This window comes from Zootoca vivipara, chromosome 8 (assembly GCF_965207765.1).
Source record: "Zootoca vivipara chromosome 8, rZooViv2.hap1.1, whole genome shotgun sequence".
NCBI lineage: Eukaryota > Metazoa > Chordata > Lepidosauria > Squamata > Lacertidae > Zootoca > Zootoca vivipara.
The window spans coordinates 56,360,378-56,380,634 of NC_142591.1; the positions used below are offsets into that span (position 1 = coordinate 56,360,378).

General features: G+C 41.0%; 1 protein-coding gene across 1 annotated transcript in view; it reads left to right on the forward strand.

Annotated features, from left to right (window-relative positions):
• The first annotated feature begins 16,815 nt into the window (after positions 1–16,815).
• KCNB2 (potassium voltage-gated channel subfamily B member 2) overlaps positions 16,816–20,257 on the forward strand; it is a 164,725-nt gene continuing 161,283 nt past the window's right edge. Inside the window, exon 1 of the mRNA XM_035125679.3 lies at positions 16,816–17,453. The gene's annotated coding sequence lies outside the window, so the exon portion shown is untranslated. The remainder of the gene's footprint in view (positions 17,454–20,257) is intronic.

Consider the following 20,257-nt stretch of genomic DNA (forward strand, 5'->3'; position numbering starts at 1 on the left):
TAATTCTTCATTAAAGAAACTCAGGAACCCTTTGCTTTAATCAGCCCTCTTAGCTGCTGTTTTCCCTACTTCCTACCTGTTAAGTTTAAAAAAAGAGGAAGGAGAGAAACTGGAAGAGAAGGTTTATAACTATCCTAGACTGGTAACATTGGGGAAAACCATAGAATAGGCATCCCCAAACTCGACTCTCCAGATATTTTGGGACTACAATTCCCATCATCCCTGACCACTGGTCCTGTTAGCTAGGGATGATGGAAGTTGTAGTCCCAAAACATCTGGAGGGCCGAGTTTGGGTATGCCTGCCATAGAAAATGCCAGAACTTTTCTAGTGAGTTCCCAATAAAGGCTCAGAAACATAGCCTCTTCTGAACTGGGCAGGGTTTTTTTCATCATCAGTTGAATTATTATTATTATTATTATTATTTTATTTATTTATACCCTGCCCATCTGGCTGGGTTTCCCCGGCCACTCTGGGAAGCTTCCAACAAGTAACAAAATACATTAAAATGTTGTGTCATATGCAAAAATTTAAGATTGTCCTGTCTGCTATGGGCGTTTTTGTTATGAGGATGTTTTAATCTAATATATTGGTTATGTGAAAATGGCTAATTAAGAAAACACAGCAAGACGGATCAAATTTCCTGTGTATTTCATTATGTTGCAATAAATTATTTGCAAACCGTTTACATAATCCAGCCTGCTTCCATAAAATGCCCATAACGTGAACTGCTTGCTAAGTTAACCCGAAGTAGCAGTGCATGAAAACATGGCCCTGGGTGTGCTGGACACCAGCATAGGCCCCGTGAAGGAGAAAGCAGCTAGTGGTTTAGTTCTAAGAAAATATATACTGTATAGCTCTCATCTTCTGAGCTGGAGAGTAGAACAGGTTAAATGTCAAGCAATTTCAGAGGAGAGATTAATGTAACCAGGATCTCTTATGTGGAGTCTCTCCTGTTGCATGAACCTCATGCAAAAGTCAAAACTTTGTTTGAACCACAGGGATTCCCAGGCAGGATTGACAGCAACAGCAATATTTGTCAGTCTTCCAGGAAACACCCCTGGGAGTCAAGGAGGCCAGCTGACACTTCCCTGCACCAGGCAGGATGAACTCAGCCCCATATGTGCATTCTTTAAAACAACGTGACATGCTCCCTGTTTCCCCGAGCACTGAAAAGGGTCAGCAACAGCATTACAGGATTTAGTGTCCTTTGGATGAGAGAGAGCACACTGGGAGACATAAAGGTGTCTTTGTGATATTTGCTCTATTTACAAATATACAAGCAGAGCCTTTTGGAAGCAACAGAATCTTAAAAACAAGCAGAAGATAAGCAGGGAGCAAATTATGTATGTGTACGCACAAAGAGAGTTCCTATAGTCTCTAGAGACTTCCAGCTGGAAGCTCTCAGTCCACATTCATAGAGCCACTATTTGGAAGCTGCTTGCAAACTGACAGGTCTCACTTCTGGTGATGGGTGGCGTACACCATGGGAAATTCAGAATGCAAACTCTAAAACAAAAGTCCTCAAAGGTAAGCTCAAAATTAGTATCAGGATTTGCTTCCTGCCACCCCAGCTCCCAACCAGGTGGCTTCCTGAAGACTGAAGGCAATAAAAATGTCCTGAACATCTATCTCATTAAAAATATATATAAATTGAGTTCATAATCATGGACTTTGATTAGCCAGGGTCTCTCCTCATATGTAGGAGTTAAAAGGAAAGCAGTGATAACATAATAAACAATGAAAAGAGGGGGCTGCAGCCCAAGATAGGAAAAGAGGTGGTAAACTTAACTACTTTAAATGAATTCAAATCTCCAGGGCTTGATGAGTTGTACCCAAGGGTACCAAAGGAACTTGTGGGTGCAATCTCAGAACATTTGCCTATAATATTTGAGAATTCAGTCATAATAATTCATTTTTTAATTGAATGGGACTATACTATTCCTAATCATTATTTCTCACCCTGATGGGAACAAATCAAAATCTGAATTCTAACTAGGAGCAGCTAATATGTATGCAAAGGAGGAGATGCAGCTGCAGACTTTTTCTAAAAGTTAAAACGAAATAACAATCAGATATTAAAAGCCTTTCATTTTATGCATTTTCATTCCAACAAATTACACAGGTTATTAACTTTATTTCTTTTGAAGTAGAGGCTAGGCTTAAAGGGAGCTGGCAGTCATGAGGATATATATTTGGAATGTTGCTTTTTCTAATCTCAGCCTGGGAAAAGCGGTGGGGCAAAGGGAGAAGAGAAGATGGGGAAGGTCTGTTGTGCAAGTGGAAGTCCTTGTTCTGATGGAACAAATGATTATTTGGAGTATAAGAACTACTCTTTCTTGGAGTGGGGTGTGTGAAATTTCATCTTTCTCCAAACCAATATTCAAATATCATTTCTTACTGAATATACATTTTCTTGCATTAACTGCTTTATGTGGTCCTGTTTAACAATCCACTTCTAGCTGTATTCTGAAAAAGCACTCTTAAGCATGGTGGTAAGTTACCGTAATACCGTATGCTAGAATGTGGATGAGGAAAGTTGTTTTTCCAACAGTTCATTTAACTGTTATTATTCTTGCTATTAGTATTGTTGGCATTATCATTATAAATGCACCATCCACATGAGTGGAAGATGCTGCTCTTCAAAGTAGTTGAGAAATCATTTGTTGGATTAAAAAATGTTTTTATTTTAATTTCCTATTGAGCTCTTGCATAGTGATGTGAAGGATGATGATAAACGTGATTAATTACTAGGCTTAAATATGCTGGCTCTGTTTGTCTAACAGTATTCACATTAATATTGAGACATGCAATATGATGATATGATGGTTTTCCCAGGCAATTTAGAGACAACATTAGGAGTCAGCATAATCAATCTGATTGTTTTGCTTTTGTGTTAATAAGATTCATGCAACAAATTATATCCCTTCTTTGAATCTGGTTTTCCTTGCTGGAGAATGTCTATCAATTCTTTTCGCTGTTGTATCTCAGGTTTAGAGACGAGCACCAAGAAACAATGCACTGCTTTCTTAGCACAGAGTTGCATTAAAGTATATTGTGTTAACTACTGGTACTTTGCCAAATTTTGCCATTCAGCTTTTCTATATAAAAATGCATATATTAGTGAAAATAACAAGCCATAATACATTATATTAGGGAAGATTGCTTACAATAAATGTGCATATTAGACCAAGCGCATGCGCGCGCACACACACACACGCACACACACACATATATTGGGGGTGGCGCTCTGGTCTAAACCACTGAGTCTTCGGCTTGCCGATCAAAAGGTCAGTCGTTCGAATCCCCGCGATGGGGTGAGCTCCTGTTGCTCAGTCCCAGCTCCTGCCAACCTAGCAGTCCAAGTAGATAAATAGGTACCGCTCCGGCGGGAAGGTAAACGGCATTTCCGTGCGCTGCTCTGGTTTCGCCAGAAGCGGCTTAGTCATGCTGGCCACATGACCCGGAAAAACTGTGGACAAACGCTGGCTCCCTCACCCTGTAAAGTGAGATGAGCACCGCAACCCCAGAGTTGTTTGCGATTGGACTTAACTGTCAGGGGTCCCTTTTGTGGCTTTTCAAAAATCCTTTTTTTAAAAAAATAGCTGGGACCAGTATATCTGGCCGCCCCCCACCTCCCAAGTGGGGCTGCCTGGGAGGATGAGGCATAACTAACTCCAGCTACAAAAGCTGAGGCTCCTGTACAGACTCTTGGGCTAATATATTGTTTAGCGGGATTTGTTGGTGGATGATTGTTGCTGTTATTAATGTTACATTTCTGTATCTTTGTTTTGGTTCTTACAATTTATGTGGAAATAGTTCAATTTGGTTGTGTACATTTTGATGTTTTATTTACTGTTTATGACTACTTTTGTTATGCTTGTAATTATGTAATTTATTCTTGTTGTAAGCCGCCTTGAGCATGGTTTTGGCTATGGAAAGGCAGCATACAAATAAAATATATGTGTGTGTCCTTGTCACCTTATCCCTGAAAATCTAAAAGGTAGCAGCAAAGAGAAGAGTTCCTGATATTTCCAAATCAATTTTTTTTATTTAGTGAGAAGTATGTGAGGCAGTTGATTGAGATCAGTGTTGCAATCCCAAATAGGTGCATCTGTTGGATTTGTTGTGTAATGGAGGAAGTTGGATTTGCTCTGCATGATGGCGGTGTGTGTGTGTGTGTGTGTGAAGGAACTGCTGTTTGAAGTAACATCATCTCTGCACACCCTCAGTCATTCATCCTCAGGGCACTCACAATGCACCTCTAATTTTCAGCTGTTCCTCTGTCCCTTGTTACCCTTATGCAAACGCCTCACATTGTCCCCATGTGTGCCTATTATTCTTTTGGATTTGTTTCCTGCTATATTTAAACACTATTAGAAACTGCTACAATTATCCATCCATCTGACATTGTAGCCCTTATTCAACTGCTGTGCTGTTCCATACATATCCATTAGAGGGAGCAGCATATAGACAAGCTTCAAGAAAAAGCTGCAAGAAGGTTTCAGTAGCCTGGAGCAAGAGAAACTTTTGTTTTCTAGTTCTGAACCTTTATTAGGACTTCCAGACATACTATTTCTCCACACAGACATTCCAGATAACCACAAGCAAAGTGTCAACTGGCCCTTGTGGCCAAATGTACTGAACATTTGGCTACTTTTCCAAATTTGAGAATCTACACATGCACACACAACATAGAAAACATACTTGAACATATGATTCATGACAACCAGTCTTTTCTGATACCAGTATTTCATACACCAGCAATTTAAACAAACAACGCCGTTTACCTTTCCGCCGGAGCGATCCCTATTTATCTACTTGCACTTTGATGTGCTTTCGAACTGCTAGGTGGGCAGGAGCTGGGACTGAGCAATGGGAGCTCACCCCGTTGCAGGGATTCGAACCGCCAACCTTCTGACCGGCAAGCCCTAGGCTCCGTGGTTTAACCCACAGCGCCACCTGGGTCCCCTTTACCACTTAGCAAATTAATAATATGTGGCATATTTATTGTCAAAAGTAGGGAAGGCATGACTAGAGTTGTATTTTAAGTAAATTCTAGTCTCCCCTGGTTTTCTCTATGCTTTTTGGTTCTTAAATTTAATATTTCTATACCAAGTGTTGTTTATGTTACGTTGTAAGATGGAAATATCTTCTGTTATCGTGAAGCTGCTATCATCACCATTATTCACATCAGTTATGGCCTGTGTTAATAATAATTTCTTTAATAATAAAAAGAGTTCTTTAAAGAGTTCTTTCTCAGGTAAAAGCCATAGTTGTATCTATATGGTTCTGTATGTCGTAACGTGGGGTGTGGGTGGTTTGTGATATTGATTTCCATGTGTAAACGTAAGACTTTTTAGGACATTTTCCCATCCTTGACTATTTATGTTGTAATTATGATGTGCATATATGCATAGACTTTATACTCAGACCTAGTTTCCTTATGGAAATGTATGAAGTATGTGATGTGTGGACATCATATTCTAATTTAAAAATAATTGACTGTGCATGTTGAAAATGTAGAACGTCTCCACAGGCTTAAAAGCAATGCACCAGAGGATGTGACAGACTTAAAAGTGAGAAACCTTTTAAAAGCCAGATACTGTTGTGTTTTTTAAAGAAAAAGAGATATTCTCTAAAGGGAAGGAATATATTTTATTTGAAACATGATCAGCATGAATAAAATTTTAAGACTGTGAGAGCATCCACTTCTGACCAGGTAGGGGTAACAAAATACTGCAGCAATGCATGGTGGGACATATCTTGACTCCACAGCAACATAACAACCCAGTAACTAGGGGTGGAGCAACAAAGCCAGCCACAGTACTTGATATTGCTACACATGCTTAAGAAGTGTGTGAACATCCCCCACATGGTAATTTTTTAATGGATTCATAAAAAATGACTGCATTTTATTTATTTTGATTGACTTCTTGGTTTTAACTCTGCAAGAGGCTTTGTGTGTCCATGGACAGAAAAGTGAGATAGCAATAATAAATCAAATGCATCATTTCAACTTGACCCTCTGTATTCACCCAGAATATCCTGGTAGTGATTTCTGCCTTCTTTCTGTTTGTATAGGAACCTTATGCTTCCCTTGCATAAGGCTGTTCAGGTGTTCTTTTAGAGTGTGTGGGAACAACATATGGAAGGGTTGTGGGCCATGCTCCTCTCAAACTAGCACCTTTTACCATTGAGCAGGAATGTCTGAAGCAGGATTCTTCATGTGATCAGCTTAATGTATAAACATTTCCCTTTCAGATCTTCCCATTCAACTCACAAAGGTTAGGGTGGAGGTGGTGGGGACATTGGAGAGGATTCAGCACACCAGCCCCACTTCCCATCTGCATGTTATCCCCCCACTTTTGAAGAACATCTGAACAGGGTGGTAGTAGCTGTAATATTCCTGGACAGGCATAGTCTGCCCATGATGATCCATGCTTTCTCAACCTCCTGACTGGATTAATGAAATATGGGTTCTAGAACATGACCAGCAAGCTGCAATTAGCCAAAATTCTAAATGCAGCAGCCAAGTGGAATTGCAAAAAAGATGTTCTGGTTGACCATTTGCATCCAATCCTAATTGGAGGTGCTGGTGCTTATCTGTAGAGTCCTAAAGATATGGGGTCTCAAACTGATGGCGTTATGGTATTTATCTAGTATTCTGCCCATGCCTTAAGATGGTCAGCTGAGGCTCTATTACAAAGTAACTTTGCAAAGGGAGGAAATTATGTGGCAACAAAGAAGAGAGCCTTCCCTGTGATGGTGCCCTGGTTGTAGAATACCCTCCTCATAGAGGTGTAGAATAATACTGGCACTGCCATTTGACATTTTAATCATTGGTTGTGCTTTTAGTCTGCTCTGTTTCTTTAATTGCTTTGAAATATCATTTATTGCTTTCTTTCTTCTTACTGCATTTTTTACGGTAGGTTAGTTTAGCCCCGCTGCTATCTGTAAGGATGAATATTTTAAAGAAAATATTTTAAATATTTTTTAAAAAACAACAACAAATAAAGCTATATATAGCTTAGTTCTTGGTTTAGCCAGGCTATGTAAAGGATTACTGTGAGCCATAAGCCCCCATCATGCATTTTACCTGATCATGTTCAAGCTCCCAGGAACTGCATATGGAGGCTTCTTCCTGCACACATCCATGCCTAACACAATATGTTAGTGAGATGTCATCAAGGATAGGTCTAGCCTTGTGAGTCTTTATTTTATACATTTATTAGTGTATATCCCATTGTTGCTGTTTTTCTGCAGTTGTTTTTATATAATTTTAAGTGTTTTAGGCAGACACAGAAAATATGCCTTAAAAGTACTAGTCAGAAATATGCATTATAATATATGTGAAATAATCCAAGTCTGATCATGATGATTCTCAAATGGAAGATGGAGAGCCTCCTTTAGACCTACTTCATTTGCATAAATGCAAAATGCTGCCCTATCAACCCAGAACTATTTTCAACCTATTAATGCAAATGATTACACAAACTGACAGGGCAATGAGAAAGTAATTCCAACAAATGTGTTTATTTGTTCAGTCAAAAGTACAACTGGTGTGATGTGCAATGCGACTAGGACATACATACATACATTATCAGTGTAGTATTTATTTAGATATCTCATCCCACCCAATCTGGAAACAATAACTATATCACTTATTTTTGAATATTAAACACTCTGCTGCCTTATGTCCCTTATGCCAACTGACTTCTCTTCCTGTGTTTTTGGAGTGATCTGACTCTGAAACACCCATGAATAATAAGACTGACTAAACCCTTCATTTTTACTACTCCAGTGGTAGTTTAAAACGGTGGGTTATGCATAACACAGCAGAAGTCTCTATGATACTTTCTAGGAACTTCCAAGGATCCCAGGCTGTTTTTCAAACATCTTTTTTCTTTCCCATGGATGAGCTATGTCTGAACAGTCATTGATGTGTACATAAAGAGACTTTGATAGAACCCACAAGAGCTACCAAGTTCTTAACAGCACAATCAAATATATGTCTACTCAGTCAGAAGTCCCCTTGACTTCAAGTGGGTATAGGATTGCAACCAACAGCTGCAATGACTGCAATGCATTTTTTACGGTAGGTTAAATGTAGCTTAGATATGCCTTGTGCCTAGATATGCCTAGAAATGTAGCTTAGATATGCCTTGTGCTGTTAGAGACACTAATATTAGAGACATAAATTGCTCACTTACCTGCAAATAACCCCCTCCATTCAGAATTGACATATATAGGGTGGAGTTACTTCTTAATACACACATACAGGTTTGCAGTCCTTACTCCTACCTGGAATTAAGTTCCATTGAAAACTCTAGGATTTCTGAAGAAAAGAACATAAGTTTGTACTGCATACCATTCAAATGTAGGAGAGACTTCTCCAGTGTCTCTGAATTGTAACATGGAATGTAGCCCTGAACTTTCATTCATGGAAATGCTTTACGTCCTTATGAATGAAGGACTGCCTTTGTAATGTAAGCCAGGTCTGTCTGTTGTGCTAGCCCTATGAAATCTAAAAGAAAAAACAACCACTAATTCATAATGTAATACATATTATTTTTTATCAATGTTACGATTATGGAATGATTAACTCAACAAAATAATTCACATGATAATTTGTGTTCATTCTTCTGACTTCTAAGTGTGGCTTCTAAAAAGCAACAATGGATTGTATCCATTGTTAGCCCTACTCAGAGTAGACAACATGGAAATAAACATGACTAACTTAGGTCCATTAATGGGTCTAACTCTATGCTGAGTAGGATTGGGTTGGATAAAACCCTATGGCTCTTAATTTTGAATTATCTGGGTTATTTGTGATGCATAGTTTTTCTTTTTATTTTATTGAATGTTGTTGCTGTATTTTTATTGTTTTTACTTAGTTTTTATTATATTAAGCAGTATCAAAAAATTATAAAATAAATAAATGTCCACATGAATAGATTCTGGCCACAGAAACACCTGGAGCCTTGGGGAGATATTTTCCTTGTAAACTGGCCCAAAGTATTTACATACTTGAAGCTGAGAATTCCAGAATAAGAACATCCTGATCTAAATATACAAATGAATTGATATTTATCGCATTCATGCAAATGTTAGAAATTATATCTATGTAACTGAATATAACTGATTAGTTAGGGCTCTTCAGATAGAGATGAGAATATAAGCACATGAAATAGATTTTTATCTCCTTTTTACATTTAATACAGTGCCATCTTCCTTGCAGTATATTATTATCTGGTATGGCATGCAGTATCTGACATAACTACAGAAAGATCCATAGTTATGATTATGTAATATTACCAAAGGGAGCTTACGTTGACTTTTAACAACATCCAGAAGAATCTACTGAGCCCATGAGAGCCACTGACTCAAGAAGCAAAGCAGAGAAACAATGTCTAGGAATAAGCAGTTAATTGGATGCAATTATACAAGAAGGGGTATGACAGCAGAACTTGTAGCCTGCACTCTGAGAGAGGAAAAAGAGGCAAGTAAACCAGCCAATATGACCCCACCCATTTGCCATCTCACACAGAGCCGCTTTCTTTTGTTTCCCTTAATGGACCATCACCCAAGCAATCACCTCATCAGGAAGCTAGCCTAACTTATATTTTAAGACGCTGGATCCAGGGGTTAGGAGGGCCTCTGCATACAGCCCCCTTCCCCATACCCAAAACTCATAACACTATGATCAACATTCTGCAGTTTAGTTTCAGTTACATTTTTCTTTCAAGCAAAATTGCTATACGCAGGAGCATATTATGCAAACTCTCATACATGATGGGAGTCTCCTAAAGGATTTTTTCTTCTTGTCAGCTGGAATATTACGGTATATACGCAGCTATCGGTTGTATATGACTAAAGATCTGAACAAAGTCAGCTTGAGAAAGTGAGATGCTTTTTGTCATTTTATCAATGTTTTCTTATACAGTTCAAAGGTGTTGGGTTTTTGTTTTTTTTACTATCTGTGATCTCTAATTTATGCAGACGATTTCTGCTCTCCCAGCACTTTCTACATGTTTGTCCAGTTTTGTCCCTGGCTAAAAATCTAAAAACTTCAGAGGCTGCCGCTGGAGCAGAACAAAGGAACAGGAATCAATTTCATTTTCTAAAAACAGCCCAAATCCTGAAGGTTGTGGTTCATTTGAAAACAGCATCTTGCCCATGACTTGTCCTTCCTGGATGTGTACTTTGCTTTCACTGAACTGCTTCTCTCCTCCTTGATAATCTTGTCTGGTAAACTTCCATTAATAGAAGTGGGAACAGAAAGACAAAAGGAAAAAGAACCAACAGAAAACCACAGGGTTTGTTTGAAATAATTTATCAAGCCACTGGCACAGTGACTTTACAAATTAATGGAAAGCAGCTGTGTGACTAGAGCAGGCATCCCCAAACTTCGGCCCTCCAGATGTTTTGGACTACAATTCCCATCATCCCTGACCACTGTGGCATTATTAGGCTATGGAACTCTATCTGGCAACTTCTGTAAATACCAGTTTTCATCAAATGCTGAAGACACACCTCTTTATCCTACTCAGTGGCACTTGAAGTGTATACATATATTTAATACACACCCTATGGATGTTATTTTAACTTGTTTCAAATTGTTTTTAATGTTGCATTTGAAGTTATTGTGACCCACATTGGGTTCTTAAGGTAAAAGGCCAATACGAAAGCATCATTATCATCTGTCCAGCGGCAGAGTGTTCCCTGCCTGCACCCGGGGTGCACATGTGTGCCCCTTTTGGAGTTTTCAGGTGTTACTAGGCTTCATTGCATCATGAGAAGACACTGATGGATCAAGCCAGTGACCCATCTAGTCCTCCTTCCTGTTCTCACAGTGGCCATCCAGATGCTTGTGGGAAGCCCTGCAACTTTAGTGCAACAGCACTTTACACTCCTTCAGTTTTCAGCAAGTAGAAATTAGAAACATACTTCCTCCAACAGTGGGAGCAGAATACAGGAATATCCTGGCCTATCAACTTTTACCAAGTTTTGCCTCAGTGCAACTGACTGAATAGTCCTGTTTACAGAAATCTGATGGAAAACCATAGCAAAATAATAAATAAAAGTGAAATGACAAGGCTAGGCGATGTCTCACATTCCTCGGTCTACCTCTCAATCACTTCACTGAGCTTTGTGTATGGTTTATGTATGAGTGCCCAAATTCTGCTATGATCTTTTGGAACCTTATTAAGTAATCATAGAAACAGCAAGATGGGAAGGATAAGGTCATTGCCTTTTATTTTAAGGGACAAATGACAAATAATACACATTCACCCTTCACAAATGATGCAGCACACATGTTCAACTGCTATTTTAAATGGTATTTCTAATGTTACTGTTGTTTTAATCTGGAATTTTAGCTCACTTATTTGTTTTTGTATATGTTCTGAGCTGATTTGTGAGGATAAATAACAACAACAACAAGCTATTAAATACATAAGTATGTTTTATACTTCAGTATTTGTCAGAATATTGAAGGGCAGCGCCAAATAATGCTCCAACTACTGCACAATTGCGCTCATTTCACACACTAGCAAAGTTATGCTTAAAATTCTACAAGGCAGGCTTAGGCAGTTTGTGGACCGAGAACTCCCAGAAGTGCAAGCTGGATTTTGAAGGGGCAGAGGAACCAGAGACAAAATAGCAAACATGCGCTGGATTATGGAAAAAGCTAGAGAGTTCCAGAAAAACGTCTACTTCTGCTTCATTGACTATGCAAATGCCTTTGACTGTATCGACCACAGAAAACCATGGCAAATTCTGCCTGATCACCTCATCTGTCTCCTGAGAAATCTCTATGTGGGACAAGAAGCTACAGTTAGAACTGGATATGGAACAACTGATTGGTTCAAAATTGAGAAAGGAGTACGACAAGGTTCTATATTGTCTCCCTGCTTATTTAACTTATATGCAGAATTCATCATGCGAAAGGCTGGACTAGATGAATCCCAAGCCGGAATTAAGATTGCCGGAAGAAGTATCAACAACCTCAGATATGCAGATAACACAACCTTGATGGCAGAAAGTGAGGAGGAATTAAAGAAGCTTTTAATGAGGGTGAAAGAGGAGAGCGCAAAATATGGTCTGAAGCTCAACATCAAAAAAACCAAGATCATGACCACTGGTCCCATCACCTCCTGGCAAATAGAAGGGGAAGAAATGGAGGCAGTGAGAGATTTTACTTTCTTGGGCTCCTTGATCACTGCAGATGGTAACAGCAGTCACGAAAAGCAATGACAAACCTAGACAACATCTTAAAAAGCAGAGACATCACCTTGCCAACAAAGGTCCGTATAGTTAAAGCTATGGTTTTCCCAGTAGTGATGTATGGAAGTGAGAGCTGGACCATAAAGAAGGCTGATCACTGAAGAATTGATGCTTGTGAATTATGGTGCTGGAGGAGACCCTTGAGAGTCCCATGGACTGCAAGAAGATCAAACCTATCCACTCTGAAGGAAATCAGCCCTGAGTGCTCACTGGAAGGACAGATAGTGAAGCTGAGGCTCCAATACTTTGGCCACCTCATGAGAAGAGAAGACTCCCTGGAAAAGACCCTGATGTTGGGAAAGATTGAGGGCACTAGGAGAAGGGGACGACAGAGGATGAGATGGTTGGACAGTGTTCCACAGTTTGCACCATGTGCTGACATTTTATAGAATGTCACATAGTAGAATCAAATATTATAGAGTAGCCAATGGAGAGTTTGTATCTGTGTTGTAACTTAAGCAGAAACTTCACATAATTCTCCACCAAACTGACCTTAACTAGTTTTTTGAATATAGGACACCTTTAAAATTGCACACCAGTTTCATTTGACTAAAAATACAACAGCAAGAATACAAAAATGAGGCTAGAGAGAGGCTGTATTTATATGGCAGCCCCCCCCCCAGTTCCACAACTTCCTCTGTTACATTCCAAATTATTTTTGAGATTTCATATGACAGCTGATCAGAAGGTCGGCGGTTCGAATCCCTGCAACGGGGTGAGCTCCCGTTGCTCGGTCCCAGCTCCTGCCCACCTAGCAGTTCGAAAGCACATCAAAGTGCAAGTTGATAAATAGGGACCGCTCCAGCGGGAAGGTGCTCCGTGCGCTGCTCTGGTTCGCCAGAAGCAGCTTTGTCATGCTGGCCACATGACCCGGAAGCTGTCTGCGGACAAACGCCGGCTCCCTCGGCCTACAGAGCGAGATGAGCGCCGCAACCCCAGAGTTGGACACGACTGGACCTGATGGTCAGGGACCCCTTTACCTTTGCCTAATGCAAGTTTAGTGTTCAATTCCATGTTATTTGTTTCCAGAAAAATCCATTTGCAAATAATATGACAGCCCTACCCACTATTAAACATGGTATGGGGGGTGGTATGGGGGTGGCAGTTAACAATCTGATTGAATATATAGATCCAGTTCTCCATTCCTGATATAGGACATTATAACTCCTACAGGTAAGATGCAGCACAAGCCTTAGTGTTAAATAAGCTATTTATATTATTTGCCATATAGTATATATTGATGGGGGGAAATACAGATTTAAGGAATCTGGTATCCTGGGATCAGTAATGGTTTGGTTATGGTCTAACAAACAGACTTAATGCAAACAAAATTAGGCTGTTATTGGCCAATAGGAAAGCTGTTGGTGATGCTACTCCATCCAAAATCAGGTTGTATTTGTGAGGCTGCTCTTCTTGGATTTAGGGTTGTTCTGACATGGGTAGGCAATGGCTGTGGCCAGGATCACCTTTGTATGCTTCAGCTGATGCACCAGTTATTCTGGAAATGGCAGAGCTGGTAAAATAAATATGGACAAATGGGTTTCTTGTGCATCATTCCATTCAGTAGTTTGGAATAGTGAGGAGGGAAAACCAGCTATTAAAGGCAGAAAAAAGCAGGGGGAAGCTGAATTAATGCAACCAAAATACATAAGAACTGTTGCCCAAAATATGAAGTATAATAAAGAAAACGATTCTTTAAATAAACATGATTTTTTTTTAAAAAAAATCCTTTTTAGTAACCAGTGAAGAAAAATGGCTTAAGGGAAGTGAGAAATTAAACAGGAGATAGTACTATTCATAATAAACTGTTATGATATCAAATATTGATTGAAAAGGCAGGGGACTAAAATAAGCCTTAAACTATTTACAGTTTGAAAAGCACATTGACAGACAGGCATTGTCTTGCACCTATCTCTGATATGCACGCCTTTCCCACTTAGCAACAGATGATTACGTTGTCATGCCAATACAATCTATCATCTTAACCTGCTCTCATCTGCACCTCACCGCTTATCTTGGATAATCGCAAATAGTCAGTGCAAACCTGTGATTTATTTCATGGGGAAAGCATTGGGTTCCCATATGCGAAGGTAGAGGGAAACAGAATGAAGAGCGTTGGAGTTCTCGGGAGTTGTTAGGACAAGGGAGAAGACAGTTGCATGTTGGTTGGATATGAGCTCTGTGACTTAACAGTAGCAAATCTAGAGGTTTCTAATGCAAATTGCATTCCATATCATGCATACAATGACATGTGTAACATACATGCTTCTAGTGAGATGTTCTGGAAACCTGCTAAGATTCAACACATTACTAAAAAAAAGTGCTCATAGGAAAGTCAATTGGACCTACTACACCAAAGAAGTGTAGTTAAGTACCGAGCTGCAAGTGGTGACCAACAGTGAGGTATGTTTATATGTGGGATGAATTTCAGAAAATGATAAAAGCAACTAAGAGACTAACAAATTTATTATGCAAAAGATTTTGTTGGGCTACAGCCCACTACACTGGATCTTCATTTGCAGGTATATAGACATTGGGGCAGGTGGGGCGGTGGCCTGTGGAATTTCAAACTGTGATGTCAAAGGGAAATGAAATGCAAAACTTACAGACAATGGCAATGCAATTGCAGCCAGAATGCATGCAAAATATATACAGTACAGTAACCCTTTAAAACAGGATATATAGGTGATAAAGCAATCAATTTGGCTGAGTCAACACTGTGCCTATTTTGCAGGTAGCAAGGTTGCCTTACATGTGAGGGGAAACATGCATCAAGGTACAGTCATATTTACTACTTTGATAACCTCAGGCTGTGAAGCTGTTTATAAACTTGTAAAATAAATTAGTAAGAGTTCCTTGCATTTCAGTGCATTTCAGAGGGATTGTAATTCTATGTGCTTTTAGTATGCAAGCCTAGAATTAGGATATTTTAAAGTCCAGGCCTATAAGTGTTTACGCAGAAGTTACTCTAGTTAAAATCAAGAGAGTTTATTCCCAGGAAATGTGCTGAGCATTAGAAGCAAAAGGAGGGAGACTATGTGCATCTTTGAATGGTGTTTGTGTGAAGAGTATTACTCACAAAACCATTGCATAATTGCTAAAATGAAAAGGGGTGGGATTCAGACCTGTCTGAAAAATCACTCTCTCCTAATTTTGGAGCTCTGTCTCTCCCAATGTTCTCCATTGAACCTTCGATACAGCCCTGTGGTGTACTGGTGAGAGTGTTGGACAAAGACAGAGTCCTAGTCCCCAATCATCCAGGAAGCTCACTGGGTGACCTTGGGCCAATTGCTGCCTCTCAGTGTAAACTACCTCACAGGATTGTTGTAAGAATAACACGGGGAGAGGGAGAACAGCAGCATTCTTACTATTTCACATGAAAGAAAAGAAAAGAAGTTATGGGGTTAAACTCTGATGGTCTCTGCAGGATTGCCACAGTGATCTTAGTAAACCTAGATTAATTGCATGTTCTCCTGTTATGTATGTAATTTATTTTATTTACATTTAAATAATGCCTTTCCTCCAAGGAGCTAAAGGGGACATACATGGGTTCCCAGCCTGGCTTTTAGCCTTGGAACAACTCTGTGAGGCAGGTTGAACTGAGAGGCAGTGATTCACCCAAGGTCACTCAGTGAGCTTAATGGCTGAGCAAGGACTTGAAGCTGATCTCCCAGTTCCCAGTCCAACAGTGTAAGCCAGGAATTGCCAGCCTTTTGCAAACTGAGGAAACGCTGTGGGCACCACACACACACCACAACCAAGCACATACCACAACACTTTATTCTTTCAAGCTTAATTTCAGCAGGGGAGAAAGGGACTCTGTTGGCTAATGGGCATCTGGTTGGGTAGCCCTGCTCTAACCACTAAGAGAGACTGCCTCTTTCCGTGTGGGTTGATAAACACACACACACACACACACACACACACAATATTTATTGAAAGGTTTTCACACAGGGGAAAACAACGTTTCTAGCCGCATATTGTGAGAAACACTGACAGCAACTCAGCTGCCAAACAATGTGTAAACAAAGCGGCCCCAACCGGGAAAAAACAGAGAAGCGAAAACCGATGTGCTGGGTAATGTGTGTAGAGGCCTCTTCTTGACGACTGGAAGAAAGATGACGGCAAGACACGTGTCCATGTGCTTTAAAGCCCTTTCTCTTTCTGAGTACTCTACGCGTTTCGGCTGGCATGTGGGGGGGGGAAAGCATCCTGGGGCTGAGCTCTGTTCATCAGAGATGGGGTAGCCACCAGCCTCGGAACAATTCAAGGGGGCGGGGCGGGGGCTGGGTACAGTTAGGTAACCTGGAGAAAACTAGGTACCTCCACCCCACACAGCTCCCCTCTGCCCCTGTCAAAAGCAAGTGAAATCAAGCTGGTGTCTGTCTTTGGGTGAATGGATCCCTTGTGTTTTACAGGCAGCCGGGACGAAGGGGCGAGAGAGCCTTTCCCGCTTTGGGGATGTGACTGTTGCACCCCAGAAGAGCAGATCGCGCTAACGTGTGCATGCACAGAGGGTGTGTGTGTGAGAGAGAGAGAGCGTGTCGGTTTCCCCACGCTGTGCTGAAACGGCTGCCGCTCGCTTTGCATGGCGCATCCACACACACACACACACACACACACACACACACACACACACACACACACACAACGCTCAGGAGCGGCGGCGGCCACCAGCCGCCCCATCACATGCGAGCGAAGGGGAGATTACGGTGGGGCTGGAGGAGCGATTCCTTGGCTCCCTCCTCCTGCAATCCTCCAGCGCTCGCAGCACGGACGGACAGCGAGTGAACGAGCGAGGATGGCTTCCCCCTTGCTTTGCCTTCTCCAGCCTCCTCCTCCTCCACCACCAGCTCCTTTCCCTCCTCCTCCTTCTCCATCCCAGAGGAGATGGTGATTCGGAGGCAGGAATACGGAGCAAGGGGGGGAAATCATCAGCGAGGGGCAAGAGAGAGGGGGGAAGAAACACACACACACACACCCCTCCCAAACCAAAACAAACCCATCTCTCCCTCTCCCTCTCTCGCCTCTGCCACCGCGGATTGTCAACAGATCATTTGCAAAGGAAACCTGAGAGCAACCCCCTCTGGAAAGGCAGCAGGGGATTCCGGAGCCTTTGTGCTTTCCCTCGCCAGTGTTTATGCTGAGCGTGGTCTGTCTCAGGAAGGTAAGCGGGAAAGGGGAGGAGGGGGTGCCTTTCTGCCTCATTGTGGAGTCTGGAAAGAAAAGAAAGCGAAAAAAAGACTCGCTCGTGAATCATCCTCGCTCCCGGTAGTGGAGGTTGGAGACTGACATATGGCTCCAAGTGGACTCAGAGGGCAGGGAGATGCTTTTAAAAATATTTGTAAGCAAGGGGGTGGGGTAGGGTGGGCTCTCTTGGTTAATGAGCAGAAAAAAGTGGTGGTTGTGGGGGTTTTTGGAGGCGGGGAAGAGGGAGGCTGTTCCCATGTACAGAAACTGGGGTGTTTTTTTATGAATAACCCACATGCCTCCTGAATGACTGCTTGTGGATGGATTGAAGCGATTTTGTAATGTAATGTGCACACTTGGACAAACTGTGGAGTGCATGTTCATTATGCTTCTTGAGCTGTCAAAAACAGAGGAGAGCAGCCCCTCGTAGACAGCAGAGGATCATACTGAAACACACATTGCACTTTCCTTCCCCCCCCCCCATGGCTTGACTGGAGTAACCTGATGATAGCCTGAAAAGCTTGAATTTTAAAAAGACAGATTGGCTTCTTCCTCCACCCCCTCCTTTAAACCAAGGTGGTTTTTGAAACAGTCATAAAGGTGTTAGGTATATTCAAACACATAGTTATACAGTTGTGTAGTGGAGGTTTTGTGAGTTGGGGCTTTTTTTAAGAGAAGGTGTGCATGCTCACCTGTGCAATGGGGCATCTTTTATATAAACAATATCAAAGCTGTCAAGCAGCTTGATATATTTAAACACTGGGTACAAGTAAGTCTGTGCATACAGCTTATGTACGTACTGTCCATATTTATAGCACCTCCTGGACTTCATTCAAATTAAGTTACATAATGATTAAGATAAAAATAAACAATGCATTTACAGTTTCTTGAATATTTTAACTTGCCACCCAAACTCCAGCTGCCACATCAGTGCTGAAATGAATGAATTTTGGCGGTTGCTTGTTCCCCCACCACCTCTGAAGGCAGCCCTTAACATTGCCAAGAGTCAGTCAGGTCACTTTGCAAACAAACAGCCATCAAGCCCTTACCACTAAGAGAAACAGATTTCAGTCAATAATCCTATCCTGTAATGCTGAAAAGCTGCCAGGGTCGGTTTAAAAGGAGGAGAATAGCAGCAGAGCTGGGCAGGCGCCTTAAGGGTGAGACCTGCTGGATACTCAAGAGAGCTTTGCTGCTAAAACAGGCAGACTTTGCTCAAGTTTGTCAGGCTCCTCTGACTTCCAGCTCACCGTCACGCAAAGCAAAGGGGGGCGGTCTGCCCTGAACTCCTGCTCAAAACATGGCCCAATTTCTTGACCCTAGTTTGTTGATTGCTGATTTCAGAGACAGCAAAATCAAACCACATGATTAGCTAATGATGATTGTAAGGTTGGTGTGATTCTACCTCAATGACTTTTTTTAAACTGACGAATTTGGAAAAGATTTTTATCAGAACAGTGAGGCGTGCAGCCTGAGCATAGTTGGGGGGGGCACGGAGGGGCAGATGCCCCTCAATTAATAAAAATAAATATAAATACATAGCAAAACGAGGTTCTGCACCCCTAACAAAAGGCCTGCCCCCCAACAAAAATCCTGGCTACACCCATGGCATACAGCCCAAACATTATTATACCAAACGAATCCAATTTCTCCTTAAGCTGTTCCCTGCCTTCCTCATGCTGTTGCTTGTTTTCAGCAGCCTTATTCAATGCACTAAGGGCACCAGTCTTCCTCTGTTTGAGGGGGGTTGTTCTCACGTACAGTACAACCTGAACTTTCTTCTGCCTTATTCTCCAAAAAGAAAGTTAAGTGTCTCACCATCCACATGGTGATGCTATACAAGAGGGTTGCACCTCTAAGCATCTCTCCATTAGTTTAAACATCTTTTAGTTTGATGGTGCGTTCATGATGCCTGTGCGTTCATGATGCCCGTGCATGCATTTATTTATGCTTGCACTGTTTTTAAAAGTTTAACATCTTGCAGTTGGAATTCAAAAGCAAGGAGGGAGAAACAGATTTAAAGGGACCTCTTATTTGCTTCCAACTATGCTTGTACTTCCTGGTGTGTTTCTTAATTTTCATACTGAGTTTCTTAGAGTGCATCCATCCCTGGGGTAATAATATTTTACAAACTTTTTTAGCCAGGAACTATTCAACATTCTCCTTTATCTTTTCTTCATTAGGAAAGAATACTTTAAAAATGTCTGTAGAGCTCGCTGTAACATGAACCTATTGCATCAGACAGAGGTTGTAGTTCTCTTTTGGATGTTAAGCTACAGATACCTTGAGAGATTTCTTAATAATGTATTCCTTATACCTAATAACATAGAAGATGCTTTGGATTAGGGACTCTACTATTTTAACTTTTTTAAAACAATACTATGCTCAGCAGACATAGCAGTGACTCTCTCTTATGCATGTGCATGCAGTAAAGTGTTGCAGTTAATGTATTGGTTATTACATCCAAATATGCTTGTATTTGTGGTGTTTTGGCTTGGAATCTACATCACATGCCATCAACCCACATCTTTCAGGTGATGACACTTTGCCCTTATCTTTAAAAGTCACAGAATTGAAAATAACCAGTTGATTCAGAAAGCCATATAGAGGTATTACTGGCTTGACTGAGTAGAACATCTGCAGCTTCAATGCTTAGAAATTTGAGTAGGAAAGATCCACCAATAATAACTGTTATTAATCTCTTGTTCTCCCATGTGGGTTTGGCATTATAGCAGAATAAATATTAATTCTTCATGGCCAATGACATTTATCCTTCTAGTT